Source organism: Indicator indicator, chromosome 6 (assembly GCF_027791375.1).
Source record: "Indicator indicator isolate 239-I01 chromosome 6, UM_Iind_1.1, whole genome shotgun sequence".
Taxonomy (NCBI): Eukaryota; Metazoa; Chordata; class Aves; order Piciformes; family Indicatoridae; genus Indicator; species Indicator indicator.
The window spans coordinates 21,600,998-21,618,044 of record NC_072015.1 but is presented as its reverse complement, the minus strand read 5'-3'; the positions used below and the strand labels follow the sequence as shown (position 1 = coordinate 21,618,044).

Genomic DNA, 17,047 nt, shown 5'->3' with positions numbered 1-17,047 from the left:
CTTTTATATTTTTAAACTCCCTTGTATAATGAACATTTGATTCTAGTCACCAACTTCTTTGTATGGTGAATATTTAATACTAGTGACAAATTAACATGGCAGAAATGCTACTTTTCTTCAAGAGCAGTAATCCTGTCTTCCACAGCTTGGTATGTTTCAGTGCTCAGTGCAGGCTTTCTATAGTCTTCAAAATGTTCTCTACCAACACTTGAGAAAAAATGGACTGGGAGTTTCCTTACATTTCCAGGGAAATGAATGAGTAGAGAAGCAAAAATTTTTTTTTTTTTTAATTAAGACAAATCAAAAACATAACAGGACCTGAACAGCAGCACTTTTGAAACACCAATAAATGATATACAGTATCCAGCATTATACCTGATTGATTCTTCTGTGTTCTGCTATATCCTTTTCTTTTTCCTAAGCCTCTCTGCATTGAAATACTCCTGATATAATATTTGTAAAACTCATCAAAGGATGGAAAAAAGCTTTAAAATATATCTGTATGTCTTAAAATTTCACGCTGAGTCCATGAGTTTGCTGTAACTTTTAAATGGTCCTGCTGTATCTGGGATCTCTTTTAGGTCTTTAAGGTAAACTTGAAAGAAATATTCTGACTTGGTATTCAGATCTTGCAAAGGCTTATGCAAATACTGAACTTCAAGTATGCAAATAATTCCTTTAAAATCTTTAATTCAAACTATTTAAACTACTCACATATGTTGGTAATATTAGTTTTGGAGCCCTTACCTCTCTGAGTAGCTTTTCTTATCTTCGTGGAAGGTTCAGGAATTAATTATCTGTAAAACTGCTTTTCTGCCTTTCTGTTGTTGTTTTGTATTTTTGAGTTGTTTTTAAATGTATTTGAAAATACCAAACCCAGCCACGCTTGCATGTAGTAAAAAGCAAACAAGAAGATGCAGTATTTTTCTAGATAAAAATTCACCACAGGAGCCCCTTTATCTTTGTGATATCAAGTGTGGATAATCCACATGGTTTTACTTTTTTGTTTTATTTATTTTCATTGCCAGTTACAAGATGTCATGATAGAATATTTCAAGCTTGGATGCAAGTATTCGCCACATTATTTGTTCACTGCAAATTCTACTGAGTTTAATTTTGTTATTTGAGAAATATGATCATGATTTTCAAAAATCATGTGATGTAAAAGTGATCTAAGAGGGATGCTGATGTCTTGGTCCTAGGGTTGCATAAAAATGATCTGAGAGTGATGCTGATGTCTTGGTCCTAGGGTTGTATAAAAGTGATCTAAGAGGAATGGTGATGTCTTGGTCCTAGGGTTGTATTTGTCTTGCCTTCCTTTTCTCTTAGGAAAAAAGTAGGAATTGCCACAACATCTGAGGAACATGTCTGGCTGTGAGAGACAGGAAAGGCTGCAGAGCTCCAGGGAAAGCCATTGTTTTCCTGCAAGCTGCCAAGACACAAGTCCTGTGATATTTTAGTCTGTGCCTTGGTTTGCTCGAAGCAGCTGCACAGGCTCCAGCCCAAGCTCCAGTCCACGGTGGGCAATGCTTTCCCAGACAGCCTGGGCCTGGCTGCAGATATGTGGCTGAACTCCACCGTGCAGGTGGTGTTGGCATCTGGCAAGAGAGGTGCCCCTGTAAACTGCTAGGAGGTAGAGGTTGTGTGGCTCCCTGCTGTGGGACCATTCGTTTCCCCCAAACCAATTTCTTTTCCCTCTGTGAATAGCAGTGCTGCTTTGGTGATTACCTTTGTAGGCATTGTGTGAGTTAAGAGTAAACTACAGAAATACAGGAATCTTTCTGGGGATTTGACATCTTACAGAATAGACTAATTGCAGGTTTCATGTTCTTTAACGTTTGTGAAAAAGGCATGAGCAGTAAAATACTGCTGTACGTTCCTGTGATACCCATGTTTTGATTGCTCTGCATCAAGAGTATGTAGGTCAATACTCATGTTCTCTCCTATAATAAAACATGAAAGCAAATCTGAAAAATCCTTCCTCAGTGATCACAGAATTCCTTTGTTGAAATTTTAGATTTAGTGAATTCTAAAACCATTTTGCTTGGCTTATTAGGGTGGTTCCTTTGTGCCTTTTATGAAAGAAAAGAACCATGATGTAAAATTTAAATTAGTTCTGTTTCAAATATGTCTTTATCAATATAGCTAATTAGAAAATTAGGCAAATAAAAAGAGCCAGTTCATGACACTTACTTACTAAACAAGTGCTTTAATTTTCTTCAAATTACAGCCTAACATTTGTCCTAATCCAGCTACATTCAAAAATACTCTTTTCATCAGGACTTTCATGTCTTCTGAATCTGAAACCTGTTAGAAATATGGCATTTCTTAACTCTACTAGTAATTACTGAAAGATACATTTTCTGCATACCATCGTTTATGGAAAGAACATAGAATCAGTCAGGGTTGGAAGGGACCACAAGGATCATTTAGTTCCAACCCCCCTGCCATGGGCAGGGACACCTCACACAATGTTATTCTTTTATTTGTGCACAAGCGTTCTCACTCTAAAAGATATCCCTGCATGCATTAAATTTTGGCTTAATAATTTTAATGTTGCTTTTGGTTGTTCGCAGCTCTATTTTTTCTCTGTTGTCTGAAGGGTCCTTAGGTGTGAACTTTTGCAGCTTTTGTTTACAATAAAAGTACCACTTCAGAGAGACTGTTTTGGTTATGAACTCAATATATGTTTAATACAGAGCAATTCCTTCTGAGCCTGCAGGCACATAGCTCACATAGCTTTCAGGAACAGTAGAGAGCTGAAAATGAAGTGGCTGGTCAAGACCATTTTTGGGGGGTTTTTTTGGTTGGTTGTTTTTTTGTGTTTTTTTTTTTTAGAAAACTGTGGGCCGATGTAAAATGAGTGCAAATCATAATCAGTTTCAGCTATCTTTTTGCTCTTACCTGCAGACTGCTTTTATCTGTCTGCATTTCCTTGTCTCTTGTTTGGCTGCAGCTACAGTTTTGGAAAGAAAGCTATTATCAGGTTGGTACCTGGCTGCTCTTTTGAAGGGGGAAAGCAATGCAGCTGTATAAGGTTACTCCATCCCTAGGGCCAGTCTGCAAGCCCCATGCTGGCTCTGTAATTGCCTGCTGAGCCTAATCCAAAGGCTGTAATTGTCACTAGGTTATGTGGGCAAATCATAGACCCATTTATATGAGGAGCCAGGATATCTGCACTATCAGGCTTACTGACTAACTTACCCATTCAGTTAGTCCAAGCTTCCTTATTTCTTTATGTGGACAATGTATAGAAGCAGGTATTTTGGGAGAGGGATGCAGACCACCCTAGTGAGGCAGTGAGTGGCTTTACATTAAAAAAAAGTGTGGTACCTGATAAACTTTTTTAAAGAATTGTGACAACCCTGTCTCATGGCTATCAACCCAAGTTTCTGTCAGTGCTAAACTTGGCAGAGGAGCCCTTGGTTTTGCTTGGTGGTCCAGGGAATTTGGATGCTTTGATAGGACCAAACACTTACTATGCTGTGTTAAACCCAGGAGGGAGGCAGGGTTATCAGGTAGGATCTGCAAGACACCTGGCCAGGGTTGATAGGAAAGAATTAGAGCAAAGGAATTCACTCAGAGGCTCAGAAAAGAGCAGTTACCTGCGGGCAATTATTTCCAAATCTATGGTGCAAGCAATAGTGTATGGAGATGGTTTCGGTGAGGAAAGACCCAAGGGAGATGCTTAGAAAGGTTTGTGTGGAAATCAGTGGATGGTTTGTTTGCTGGAGAGCCAGTAATGCAAGGCAGCACTGGTAGAAAAATGTAATACATTGATTTTGTCATGTTAGGACTTTTCCCTACCATAGAAAAGACCATCTGTCCTTACAAAATTTAAATCCAGTACCTATCTGTAGAATTATGCCTCAGGGAATGAATTTAAATTAGTTTCTCTTGTTTCGCTGACAGTGTAGTTATTGTGCAATAGTCACCTTTCCATGTCATCCTGACATGTCTAATACTTCTCAGCCTTTTATACAGGGTGTATGTAAATATGCCATAGCACATTGATATCAGTGAGTAAAAAGAGCTCTGAAAACATACAGTGGATGATATAAAAAAGGAGGGTAATTATACAGCATTATACTAGTCTAATGAATTCTATCCTTGCTGGATTTTGGTATTCAGTTCTACTTAATTATAAACATGTTTGCACAATGCAGGCACCAGATGTGTTCCTCCTTGTCTGTATTCAGTAACAGCACAGAAATCACTTCAAGCAGGATTTGACACTTCCGGTTTATGAAAAAAAAAGAAAATTCACAGAGTCATGTGTTTGGAATATATGTTTGTCTGCTTTAGCCTGAATGCTACTTTATGAGCTGAATCTAAAGTACTTTTGGTTTTGTTCTGTTTTAATGTGTTGGTGTGGAATGGTTCAATTCAGGCCCTGGAGCAGTCCTGGTTTATGAATTGTGGGGTAAATCTTCTGTATTATAATTCTTTTTTTTTTTTATGCTCTCTTGGCACCTGAGGATATCAGTCTGTCGTGCGCAGAGAGATAAGGGCCTGCACGGTTCGTAGAATCATATAGGGGCTTGAGTTGGAAGGGACACCGCTCACTAAACCAGGTTGCTCAAAACCTCATCCAGCCTGGTCTTAGACACTTCCAGGGATGAGGCATCAACGACTTCTCTGGGCAGCTCATTCTCACCACCCTTCTTCCCAATGTCTAATCTAAATCTACCCTGATCTAATTTAAAACCATTGCCCCTTTCCCATCACCACATGCCCTTTTAAAATGTCCCTCCCCATCTTTCCTGTAGGCCCCCTTCAGGTACTGGAAGTCTACTATAAGGTCTCCCTGGAGCCTTTTATTCTCCAAGCTGAACAGACCCACCTCCCTCAGCCTGTTCTCATAGGAGAAGTGCTCCAGCCCTCTAATCATCTTTGTGGCCCTCCTCTGGATCCTCTCCAAGAGATCTATGTTCTTGTTTTAGGGCTCCAGAGCTGGATGCAGTACTCCAGGTGGGGCTCTCACCAGAGCAGAGTAGAGGGGCAGATTCACTTCCCTTGACCTGATGATCATTTGATGCTGCATAGGATACGGTTGGCATTCTGGGCTGCACGTGCACATTGCTGGCTCATGTCAAGTGCCTCATCCACCAGTATTCCCGAAGCCTAGAGCAGCAGGGCTGCTCTCAATCCACTCTTCACTCAGCCTATATTTGTGCCTGGGATTGCCTCTAACTTGCAGGACCTTGCACTTTGCCTTGCTGAACTTCGTGAGGTTGGCATGGGCCCACCTCTTCAGCCTGTCAGTGTCCCTCTTGATGGCATCCCTTCCCTCCAGTGTGTTCACCACACCGCACCACACCACACCACACCACACCACACCACACCACGTCATCAGCAAACTTGCGGAGGGTGCACTTGATGCTACTGTCCATGGCATGGGCCCACCTCTTCAGCCTGTCAGTGTCCCTCTTGATGGCATCCCTTCCCTCCAGTGTGTTCACCACACCACACCACACCATCAGCAAACTTGCGGAGGGTGCACTTGATGCTACTGTCCATGTCACAGATAAAGATGTTCAACAGCACTGGTCCCAGTACCGATCCCTGAGGAACTCCACTTGTCACAGGTCTCCATTTGGACACTGGACCACTGATCACAACTTTCTGAGAGCAGCCATCTAGCCAATTCCTTATCCACCAAGTGATCCTTTCATCAAATCTTCCATCAAATCTGTGACCTTCCAACTCAGAGACCAGGATGTCATGTGAGACAGTGTCAAATGATTTGCAGAAGTCGAGAAGGATTATGCCAATTGCTCTTATCTTATTGACTAATGCTGTGATCCCATCATAAAAAACCTCCAATTTTGTCAGGCAGGATTTGCCCTCGGTGAAGCCATGCTGTATGCCATTAACCACCTCCTCATTTTCCACATGGTCTAGTAGAGTCTTCAGGAGGATCTGCTCCATTATCTTGCTGGGCACTGAGGTAAGACTGACTGGCCTGTAGTTCCCAAGGTCTTCCTTATCTCCCTTTTTTAAAAGGGAGGTCATGTTTCCCCTTTTCCTGTCAGTGGGTATGTCACCAGTCTGCCATGACTTTTCAAATGTGATGGAAAGTAGCTTTGCAACTTAATCTGCTAGTTCCCTGAGGACCCACTGATGGATCTTGTCAGGTCTCATGGACTTGTGCACCTTCAGGTTCATTGGATGGTCTCAAACCTAGTCTTTTGCAATGGGTGGATCTTCATTCTCTCAGTCCCTGTCCTTACCTTCTGCAACTTTGATGATGTGTTAAGAGCCCTTACCATTCAAGAACGAGGCAAAAAAGTCGTTAAGTACCTCAGCCTCTCCATATCCTGTGTGATCAGATCCTGCAGTTGTGCTGATTAGCTCCTGTATTAGGCAGCAGGGCAAATCAATGGGGTGGCAGAAATGGAAGAATTTTTTTTGTACAGTTATACCAGTTTCAATTTCTGCACTTTACTTGGGACTTGCCTTATGTAAAGTCAGGGCTGTCTTAAATGATTAGTAACGTGTTGTATGGTTAAGCAGTACAAAACACAGGAGTTGGACGTTTGAGAAGGAATGCAGGGCAGTTGTCAGTGAAGTCCCTGCAATGCAGGAAAATGGGAATGAGTTGCTGCTGTCAGCTGTGTAGCCAGCTTAGGATCTGAAGTGTGGGGGACACCTGATGGTTTTTCAAGTTTAAGATTACTCAGACTATCAAGAATGAGTATCCTGAGCAAGGAACTAAATCCTGTAGGAGCATGGTTCAGTACCTTGTAGATGAATAGTCAACTGAAAAAGGACATAAGGAAAACTAGGAGGCTTATATGAGATTTATATGAAATTGTGGCCTTCCAGTATCTGAAGGGGGCCTACAAGAAAGCTGTGGAGGGACCTTTTAGAATATCAGGTAGTGACAGGACTAGGGAGAATGGAATAAAGCTGGAAGTGGGGAGGTTCAGGCTGGACGTAAGGAAGAAGTTCTTCACCATGAGAGTGGTGAGACCCTGGAATGGGTTGTCCAGGGAGGCAGTTGAGGCCCCATCCCTGGAGGTGTTTAAGGACAGGCTGGATGAGGCCTGCCTCTGGCCAGCCTCATCTAGTGTGAGGTGTCCCTGCCCATGGCAGGGGGGTTGGAACTAGATGATCCTTGTGGTCCCTTCCAACCCTGACTGATTCTATGATTCTATGAAATGGTAAGATGATACTGTGCTTTAGGAGTAGGTGTGACAGAAAAGGAGGAAGTCCCCAATCCACAAGTATAAGCCATATTTGCAGCTATATTCAAGGAAGAAGAACAGAAGATTTTTATCTTTTACCATTTTTATCGTTTTTTATAGACATAGGAAGTCACATGCTTAATAGTGAGTCATTTAAATGTATTTATCAAGTCTGATATGGCTATATCTAGTGTGAGGTGTCCCTGCCCATGGCAGGGGGTAGGAACTAGATGATCCTTGTGGTCCCTTCCAACCCTTCCTGATTCTATGGTTCTATATCTGTATAGAAGACAGAAAAAATATGAGCTATTATAGACCTACTAGCCATTAAAATCAGTAATATAGTAGATCAGTATCATAAAATAGTCTGTGTAGCCATGGAACACCATGTTAGCATAACTAATATGCCATTATTAATCTTTGGTATGTCATGATGATGCACCATGATAGCTGTTCGTAGAAAGAGAACTGATTTCTGGTTTAATTAGGAAAAGCTGTTTTGTAAAAAAAAAACAAACCATGAATCTGTTTTAGTGCCAAATGGAAAACTAGAACCACAGTTAAAGGACATGACCATTATTAGAGTAACTGTACATATAGGCAAGGGGAAATGGCAAGTACTGTGACTTCAGAGAACATCAGTGGGGAGGAAGATTGCTGGCTGAATTTCTCAATGAGGAATCTGGGGAATGTTTGCCTTTATTAGTGCTGCTTACTAGTGATGGAATGACAATGTCACTGCTATAATGAAGTTTGTTGTAAAAGATGCCTAATGCAGCAAAAAATTAGAATGTTACTGGGAAGAAAAGAATGACTTGAAGACTACAGTAATCACAACTAGATGAAATTTAATAATAGGAAACGTGAGGTGCCTGCATTTGGGATCTAATAGCAGAATTTTCAGCAAGAGGCTAGGATCTCATCAGTTAAAGATGAGCAGGGACAAACAGAATGGAGAAGCATTAGATGGTCTCTGGGTCATTAGGATATGTGTCTAGAAAATACTTATGATGGCTGTGTCCAGCTAAGGATGAAGGCTCGTCTGGATGACTGTGTACTTTTCTGGTCACCTGCAATCAAAAGAGATAAACTGAGACAGGAACAGATAGAGAGTGACAAATGAGATCACCAGGAGAAAGGATAGTTTTCAGAGAAGAGATTAGAGGAGATTGACTTGAGTATAGATCAGCAGAAGAGAAGAATACTGAGAGTGGTGTGACTGCCATCTACAGATAATATGTGACTGCAAGCATCAGATTTGAGGAGAAACTACAAAAGATAAAGCATTATTGACACATATATATACAAAACCAGCCATTAATAAAATTTAGACTGGAAATTGGAATAAATTCCTTAGCCAATAGGGCATTGCATTTGTGGAGTGGCTAATATCCTAAGGATAATAAGGGTTAAAATAATGAATTGTTTTTACAGTGGAATGCAGTTGTTATTTGAGAGTCAGTATGTAGGGTAGCAGGGACATAGACTTCAGTGGTTCAGGAACATCCTTTTAGTTCTCTGTTCCTATGCACTGCTTACATCTGGGGACTACTGCACGAGTTTAAATGACAGTTTGCTTTGAACCAAGACCAAAGTTCATCTGAAAATTGAAGAGTTGGATTTTCTAAGTTAGAAAAGTTGGTGGCTTTTTCCTATTTGAATGTCTTCTACTTGCAGCATTCTTCTGGAACAGTAGTCACAAACACTGAAACATCATGGTTATAAAGTAATTGTGATGTTATAGTGATCACTTCAGCCATTCATTATAAGGCTTGTGAGGGAAGCTTAATATAACATAAAGTAGAAGAGACTGCTGCTAGAAAAGGCAGGCCTATCTATCAGAAGAACCTTATGAAGCCCTTATTTTCCTGCTAGTTTATTTTTCTCTACTCCATTTCCTGTAGTGATTTTTCCATCTCAGAGTGTACAGTTAAGTACAAAGGCTGAGCTGATTGTAGATTACATCAAGATTATTGCATAGTTTATGTGCAATGTGATATTTGCTGTGCAAGTCATGTGAATGAATTTTGCTAAGAGAAGTATTAAGATAGCTCAATTGAAATACAATAAAAATGTGAGTCTCAGATAAATATGCTAAACTGAATGTGGCAAGATTTTTCTCTTTGATAGGAAAGAACTTAAGAATATTAATGTTCCTGAGAGTACTGCAATTTAAGTAATGCTGATTTCAAATATAATCATATTGTTCAGATGTTGCTGAAGTCAGGAGGCCAGATGACAAATGGAAATTAATAATTTAAGCCATTTGTAAGGCTTCTAATGTGCTTAAGAATTGATTCAACATCAAGAAATAAACATTTAATAATTTCATAGTACGTACTAATTAATTGCTTGTATGATGGAGCTACCAGAATCATAGAATCACGGAATGGCTTTGGTTTGAAGGGACCCTAGAGATCACTTACTCCAACCTCCCTGCCATGGGCCGGGATGCCTCTCAACTAGACTTGGTTGCTCAAGGCCTCCACCCAGCCTGGCCTTGAACATCTCCACGGAGGGGGCATCCACAACCTCTCTGGGCAACCTATTCCAGAGTCTCACCACCCTTGTACTGAAGAACTTCTTCCTAACATCCAGTCTAAACCTACTCTCCCTCAGCATAAGACTCTTCCTCCCTGTCCTATTTCTAAACCCCCATATGAAAAGTCCCTCTCCTGCCTTCCTGTAGGTTCCCTTCAGGTATTGGAAGGCAGCTGGAGGGTCCTTCTGGAGTCTTTTCCTCTCCAGGCTGAACAACCCCAGCTCCCTCAGCCTAGCCTCATAGCAGAGGTGCTCCAGCCCTTGGATCATCTTTGTGGTCCTCCTCTGGACTCGTTCCAGCAGTTTCATGTCCCTTCTTACGATGGGGACACCAGAACTGGATGCAGTATTCGAGGTGGGAGTCTCACAAGAACAGAGTAACGGGCAACAGTCACCTCTCTTGACCTGCTAGCTACAGTTCTCTTGATGCAGCCCAGGATACAGTTTACAGTTTCCCTTCTGGGCTGAATGAGGATGCTGCCAGCTCATGTTGAGCTTCTCATCAGTCAGCACCCCCGAGTCTTTTTCTTCAGGGCTGTTTTCAATGTACTCTGCAACTAGCCTCTGTTTGTGCCTAGGATTGGCTAGACTGAGATGCAGGACTGCATTTTAACTTGTTGAACTTCATGCAGTTGTAACTGGCCCCCTTCTAAAGCCTGTCAAGATCCTTCTGGATGGCTTCAAGTGAATTCACACTTTCCTCAAGTGAGTCCATCGTAACATAGTATCCAGAATTTCCTGTTAGCAAGTATAATTTATGGTAGCCTTGCAAGCTTTTTCTTTTCATTGGAATTGTTATCCACTCAGAAATGTGACATTTTACCAGATTTCTAGGATAGAAGTTTTTGGCATCACACTGCATGAGTCTCATGGTTTCAGCTCATTGACTTTGCTTGCCTGCCTGCCTTGGAAAAGCTTGGAACTTACTATGGTCATTGATATTGTATGTTTCTGGTTTTGTGAATTGGGTAATGAAGGGGTGTGTCATCATAGATCCTGACCTTTGGTCACCATCTGTCTCAAATCTGTTCCTGTTTGCAGCTTTCTAGTGCTGTAATAGTTCAGCTAGTGAGCTGGTACACAAAATAAAAATACAATAGATGGTGAAAATGTTTCCTGCAAGCTGCATAAGAAGAGCACAATTTACTCATTTGAAGGTGTTCCCTATTTTCTGTAGCTTTTACAAAGTTTTAAACACAAATGGTGCTTAATAAATGAATCTTGGTATCTGGATTGTCAAAGGATCGTGTCTCTTAGTGTAGGAGGCAGGTAACAGAATTGCTCTCCATGCGCTTGCAGTTTGTAATACCCAGCTATGAACTACCTTTCAGTTTCACTTGCTGGTATATAAATCTACAGTGCTATGCAGGTATTAAGAAAAACATTGCTTACCTTAAATAACTTAATATTTGAAACAAAGGTCTGCAGGCCACAGATTTGGTGAAAAGCAAGGTGCTAAGTTTATAGAGCTTTATAAATATAGGAGATAGAGACATAGAAATAGACTGGATGTAGTAAGGATCACTCAGTATGAGCTCTACTAGATGTATAAGTTTTATATATTCGTATGAAAAAAAATCGTAAAATTGTAGTAATAAAATTTTATAGCTAAGTTCACAAATGTAACTGCCATAAATGTTACTTTATGATTTAAAATACGTTTTAAGTTCAGTTTTTAAGAATAATGTGTAATTAAAATATGTGATATACGTAGTTATACATTATAAATTGTAAATTTATTGAGAACTAAAAACCAGATATGCTTTCAAGAGATTATTTGTGTTCATTTGGTGATTTGGTTTATTTTAGTGTGTTTATTTTAGTATATACAAACAAAATAGATGTTTGTATATAAAGCACTTTATGTTGCTTGTTTACCAGGACCTAATTTTTGTTTTTATTGGCTTAATTCAGCAATAGACTGTCTAGAAAAATAATGCATCAAGATAATAGTCAGTTCTCAGAAAAGATTTCAGTATTGCTGAGGGACAATCCCAGAAGTATATATCTTTCATGATTTTGCTATCTTTAGGTAATGTAGGAAACTGCTTTAAATGTTGATATGAGAAGAGTTGAGAACAGGCAAGGCAAGAGGACTTTGGTAGGTTTCAAAAGCAGCCGTCTTTCAAAAGGGAACCAGTAACTTCCTGAAAGATCCAAATCAGGCAGAAGGACACAACATCTCTCAGCTACATTATTGTGGAAAAGCTGAGCCTCCTGAGTCACTATCGCAGGAACTTGGATAGCAGTTAGGACCGTATTTGTCTTACGAAAAATTTGTTTCTTTTGCAAAAAATAAAAGGTGCTTGAGTTCTTAGAAGCAGCATTGATTAGACTGTCTGACCACAATAGTTGTTCCTGCCCATCGTCACACAAGGAGGAGACACAGTTACCCAGTTCCTCTGAAGTTGTAGGGTGAGAACAGCAAATGTTAAGTATTGTAAGGAGAAGCCCAAGACTAGGTGATTTGGAGGGTTTGGGCAGAGACATATTAAAAAAAACAAGCAACAACCACTACCAAAACCTCTGCCCAAACCAACAAACTGAAATGCTGGAAGTTACATTCAGAGCAACCAAAAAGCCAAAAGAATTGCATGCAACCAAAAAAGCCTTCTTTATTACACATTCATAACAACTCATAACTCATGCCTTAAACCTCATAAAAGCTACAGAAAAAGGCAGTCTGAGACTGAAGTCTCCTTGTGCAGCTTGCAGGAAACATTTTCACCATCTCATTTTTCTTTGTGTAACAGCTCAGTAGTGGAATTACTGCCCCACTTGAAACCTCCAGATAGAAGGCTTGTGACAGTGGGAGAAAAAACTTTTCAGTCTGTCAGGGAAAAATCCCAACCCTCTGTCCCTCCATGTACAAAGATTCACAGGGCTTAAAAAATGAAAATTGTGTTTTCATGCAATGCAGCATGCCCTGTTGTGCTAATTATGAAAAACGTTTCTGTTACTACTGCAAAACTTCATCCTGATTTTACACTGTAAACTTGCTGTCAAATAGCACACTTGTCAGTAGTGTTAATTTTGTGTAATATCTTAAGTTCTTGAATTATATTGTTCTGGCACATACAGTTTGAACAGTTCAGAACTTGGTTGCATATTAATCATGTTGAATTCAAGATTTCATTTTTCTTCTTTGCTTCTTGTACATACCACTTTAGCTAAGATACATATGTATATAAATTCTGTATCTTACTTTTCAGGGCATTATCTTTGCTTAAGTTGCCAAATCTGGATCTCTCCTTAAATGTTCTAATTTCTATAACCCTTGCCTGATTTGCAAATATCTTTCTTTTGTAAGAATCATATTCTATATGGCAGGTGGAGTGATGACTTGGATAGTAACTGAAGTCTGCCTATCTCATTCTTCATGTGGCATTGCAAAGTAATTTGTGTTTTGTAATCTGCACAGTCTCTTTCCATATCAATGCTTTCTGGATTTCTTCCATGTTGCAATATCACAATTTGTAGTTTATCAGTTTGGTATTTGTAGTATGAATGTCCTGTGACTATTTTCAGCTTGGTTTGGTTATTTCTCAGTTCCTTTGTATTCCCTTTTCAGGTCTTCCTTTCATACATTTCGTCCTAAGTTTGCATCACTTTCTAATATTTACCATGATATTTGTCTTCTCTCCCACTTATTAAAGACTTCCATTCTTCAATTTAGTATGTTGTTATTATTAACACTCCATATCTTTTTGTCTTACAGTCACCTGTAGTCTTCATAGCAGTATTTTGTGCCTTGTTCAATATGGATGAATTTATGTAAATAACAAGTTTTAGGTGCCTTTAGTGACAGTGATAGTGTTGCAAGTTCAAATACCTGAGGGCTCAGTTACAGTTCTGTCATATTCCTGTTGACCACACTTGCAATTCTGCCCCCCTCAAAAAAAGAAAAGAAAAAAGTTGTGTGGCAAGTTTTGGTTTTTTTTTCCTTTGTTTGTATTATAAGCAAGGGAAAGATTATGGCTTTATCATCTGGATTGTATTTCCTATGAGACGGTATTGTATATATTTTTATATTATGCTGTTGTTAGTCTGGTTCATTGAAATTTTTTTCCAAATAATTTGCAATGATTCAGGAAATAGATTAAACAGTCTCTCATATACAGAAGGTGAACATCTATGTAAATCATAAACATACAGGTGCCTAAAAACTTCTACTTTCTTTTTCCATAAACACCTAAGAAAAAAACATCTTATCACAATTAAATGAGGTAGAGATTTGAGTAAGCCTTTTATTCTAGTGCCACGCTCTGATTACCCATTATGACCGCATATGTTATCTAATGACAATTTCTGTCAATGTGTACATATTACTTACACAGGTATATAAACAACTGTAAGATGGAGTTTTAAATGGCTTTCACATAGATGAGATTACAGTCTTACTTAGATACACATTAGGATCTTTCTCAGGTCCAATGTAGATAAATTGCCAGGTCTACTGGATGACACAAGGTCAAGGGACAAGGCAACAAGAGAAGGGAAGTCTGTTGTCTTCATGCTAGTAGTTTGGCACACAAGAAAAATTGAGAAAGATCATGTTTCTTTGCTCAGATGAAGACAGGAAAGCTAAATGCGGATTGAGAACAAAGCCTTGAATGCAGTAAAGTGCAATAAATGCCAAGTGCCTGTAGCTTTTTTAGCAAACATCTTTTCTGCTGCTGTTGTGGTTGAAGGGAAAGGTGAAGAAGAGTTGCGTTAAAACTGTAAAAGAAATAGTCCTCAGTTAGGCATAAGTTAGTGTAACAGAATGGTAAATCAAATCCCTGCTTGCTCAAGCAAATAGACCTTCAGCTCTTGTTGTTTGAATACCCCGTAGCAGTGGATAGAAATGGGATGGCAAACGACAGTCTGCAAAAAAATACAGAATGTCAACAGTATTGTGTAGTCTTATTTTCAGATGATTATGGTAAGGTTTCTTGCTGTTAAGGAAATTGCCTCTTAAATACACCACATCATCAAGTACTTTACATACTGAAATGTATTTATTTTTAAATATGACCTAACAGCACACTAATATTAATATGACAACACAGGTGTCTCAAAAAATAATGCTATCTAGAGGGGTAAGTGTTTGGAATAGATTAATTTTAATGCAGACTATGCCTAAGAAAGTCATTGTTTTTAGACAAAGTGTTGAATTTATGCAGTATGAAGTAATACATTAAACTTGTCACAATTTTAGAATTTGTTTTAATTATGGGAAGAAAAACATCAACTATGTCTAAAAAAGTTCTCCTTATGAAATACAGCTGAAAATGCAGTGGCTTCAATGATTTACCAGTGGTTAAAATGAAGTTTTGCTTTTCCCCCAGGCAACTTTTCTGTATGTTATTATACTTGGAATTAAAAAAAAAAAAATCAACAAAAGCAAAACCCCAAAACAAACAAACAAAAAAAACCCCAAACCCAAACCAAAATCTTTTTAGCAAAATCGCATTTTCAGTATCTCTTTACCTGACAAAGTATTGTCATTATTAAACTATAGAGTAGCTAAGTGATCTCCCAGCACTTGTTTAAAACTGCAGTGCTCCAACCCCTCCTTCATCCTGAGCATTCTTAATCATGAGAAGCTGGATCTATGCAATTAAAATGTTTCTCTAGTTCGGTTTCTTCTTACTATTAAGTAAATTATTACCTGAAGATCCCATTTTTAATTTCTCAAAGTAGTGAAACTTTCCTAATGTCAGCGCTTTTCTGACTAGAGATACTGAACTATATTTTATATTGAATTAATTTTCTGTAATTTAATATTTAGGACTATATATGATGTGTTGATTCAAACATCTCATATGGGTGTGATTTAGCTAATAGTTTTGGATGAGACTCTTGAGGGCAGGAAAAGTACTGGGTCACACAAGTCTGTTCATGATGCAGTTAAACTTATTTATAATTTTTGAAGTGCTTCAAATTGCCACTTCGCTAATTTTCATTTAAACTTGTAGGATAGTGCATACCTGAAATATTAGGCAACTTTCAGAATGTGCTAGTATGTGTCTCTTTTTTGGTTTTTTGTTTTTTGTTTTTTTTTTTGTTTGTTTGTTTCTTTTTTTAAGAGGTTTGTATTATTAGAGAGATAATAATAATAATAATAATAAGTTTGGAATGAAAAAACCTTTAATGGGTGAGTTATGTAATTTCTGTGAATGCATAAAAACCACCACAGCAGAGCAGATCAAAAGTCATTATGCAATATTACAACATTTATCAGCATTGATTTGTGAAAGCTTCTTTCCCACCTTGCTGCTTGGTGATTTTGTGGTGGATGGTCCTATCTGATCCCAAAGGTTTGAGAATGACTGCAGTGGACCTTGTCAACAAAGTAAACTGACCCTGTTACAATATGGTAGTTAGTGCAGTGATGCAGTTTCTGGTACTTGAGTTAATTTGGATAAAGCTGAAGATATACCCAAAACTACTGTCTGTTTCTATGCAGGACCCCTAGAATGGGGCAAGTGTGACGTGGGACAGTGAGTCTTTCTGCTGATATATCCACAGTGGAATCTATCTCAGAATACTATCTCTGATCCAATCTCTCAATCCATCCTCCTAAGAAAAGGCTTTGTTCTGTTCCCAGTCTAAAAAAACTGGCTGAAAAGCTACAAAAGACCCTGCTGTAGGTTGTTCTTTAGGTCTTCTTTGTTAGAGTTTAAAGCTCTTGCAGTGAGAAAACAATGTTACAGAGGTTGTAATTATATTACGACAGTTAGAAATTCCCAGGTGATGTATTGCTGTTGTCCACTTCGACATTTACATAGTTTTAATGTTGAGAAACTACTGTAGAAGAGCTCAGTTGAGAGTATGTTGCAATCATTAATCTGTTGTGCTTGGGCAAGTGTTTTGTCATGATTATCAGAAGATATTTGTAAGAATAGAGAGGCAAAGGTGACATACGATCTAGCCTCTTTGCACTCATGACTTTTCGGCTTTCTCTAAGGGAAGGGAGAACAGCTAAGGAACCAGCTGGAACAATTCCAATGTTCGACAGGGCCTGAGGCCAAGTAGGAGACTTTCGCTGGAGCAGCATCTCTTCTGAACATTCAAGACTGGCAATAGTTCAAAGCCCTCTTTCCAAAATCTCACACTCCTGTTGTCCTTTTCTTATTTCCTGAGTCTTCAGAGCATCACAGAATGTTAGGGGTTGGAAGGAACCTTGAAAGATCATCTAGTCCAACACCCCTGCCAGAGCTGGATCATCTAGAGTAGGTCACACAGGAATGCATCCAGGCAGGTTTTGAATATCTCCAGAGAGGGAGACTCCACAACCCCCCTGGGCAGCCTGTTCCAGTGTTCCATCACCC

The 17,047-nt window shown here is 39.1% G+C and overlaps 1 protein-coding gene across 1 annotated transcript in view; it reads left to right on the top strand.

The window, feature by feature from the left end:
• The window catches only part of ADCY2 (adenylate cyclase 2), a 199,208-nt gene that overhangs the window by 20,447 nt on the left and 161,714 nt on the right, over positions 1-17,047 (top strand). The window lies entirely within an intron of this gene.